This window comes from Musca autumnalis, unplaced genomic scaffold, assembly GCF_047663935.1.
Source record: "Musca autumnalis isolate F117 unplaced genomic scaffold, ASM4766393v1 scaffold_5, whole genome shotgun sequence".
Lineage (NCBI taxonomy): Eukaryota > Metazoa > Arthropoda > Insecta > Diptera > Muscidae > Musca > Musca autumnalis.
The window spans coordinates 146,519,837-146,521,533 of NW_027412088.1; positions in this window are offsets into that span (position 1 = coordinate 146,519,837).

Consider the following 1,697-nt stretch of genomic DNA (forward strand, 5'->3'; position numbering starts at 1 on the left):
GTCGTATGGAGGGCAGTGAATACAGGTAGCTAAAACAAAAATCAAAGCGATTCGAGAGATGGTCCTAAACTGAACTTTTCCGAAATTTTGTGTGGGAGGTACCCGAAGGAGTGGACCTATTTAGACTATATTGGAGCCTCATATTACTCTGGTGGAAAGCTTGCGCTATACAAAGTAAGGACCAAATCGGTCACTCCCTTCAAGAGTTATCGTGCGCACAAACTTTCCGAATATTTTCGAACTTTTGTGGGGGAGGTTCCGGAAGGAGTGGACCGATGTAGCCCATCTTCGAACTTAAATTAAGTTTGGGCAAAATATTACGATAGCCAAAGTTTTAACCGAATCGGTTCATCCGTTCGAGAGTTATCGTGCGCTCCAGCCAGCAGGACAGACAGACAGACGGACATGGCTAGATCGACTCCAAATTGTCTGAAACACATTTCGTCCAAACATACTTGGGGTCTAAAACCATTATTTCGATGAGGCACATTTTCATCGTATCAAAGTGTATATACCCTCCTTAGCCTAAAGGCAGAGGGTATAATGAAAAAGTTAGTTTCCTTTCGTTTATGAAGAAGGCTAAATACCAAATTTCAGCAACTTCGGCAAAACAATGCGGGAGATATCATTCCATGGGGGCTATATCAAATCGTCGATCTCTATCTACAAAATTCTGGCTGAAAGTTTTTAGACTCAAAGACTAAATACCAATTTTACGATATTTCGTAAAACGTTTAAAATACCGAAAGTCAAGAGGTACGCTTCTATGGGAGATATAGGAACCCGTGGACCTATACTGATAATTCTCTTCTGAAATATTTTTTAACCCCATGGAAGACTAAATAACAAATTTCAGACTTTCGATGGGATATTGACGTCACAACCTTCAAAATACCGAAACTCGGGAGGTTCCGTTCTATGGGGGCTATAGGAAGGCGTGGACCTATACCGAAAAATTTCTGGGGGAAAGTTTTGTACCCGCAACGAAGACTAAGTACCAAATTTCAGCTATTTCGGTGTGGTTATTAAGCTAAAACCTTCAAAATACCGAAAATCGGGTGGTACCGTTCTATGAGGGCTATATCAAAACGTAGACCTATACCTACAAATTTCATATGGTACGTTTAATATCCCAAATGAAGACCAAGTGCCAAATTTCAGCCATTTCGGTGGATTATTGTGGCCACAACCCTAAAAATACCGAAAATCGGGAGGTACCGTTCTATGGGGGCTATATCAAAACGTGGACTGATATAGTCCATTTGCAATACCAAGCATCCTAGGAGTAATAGAAACTTCTATTCCAAATTAGAAAGCTCTATCTTAAAAATTTCGAGCTGTATCCTGGTTTCAACAGACGGACGGACAGACGGAAATGGTTATATCGACTTAGAATTGTACCCTGATCGAGAATATACATACTTTATAGGGTCGCCGATAAATATTTCGATGTGTTACAAACGGAATGACAAATTTAATTATACCCTCCATATTATGGTGGAGGGTATAAAAATAATTTTGTTGAAGGGATACGTTTAACTTTTTGATTTCAGTTCATTATTTAGAAATCGCCTTCTCTCAGTAGAATTTTTGAAATCCAGGACCTTTTACTGTTTTAGCTCTACTTGTCCACCCAATGCCAATGGTATTACATGTATGAACATTTCGTAGATTTTAAAGGCGGATTATCATAACAA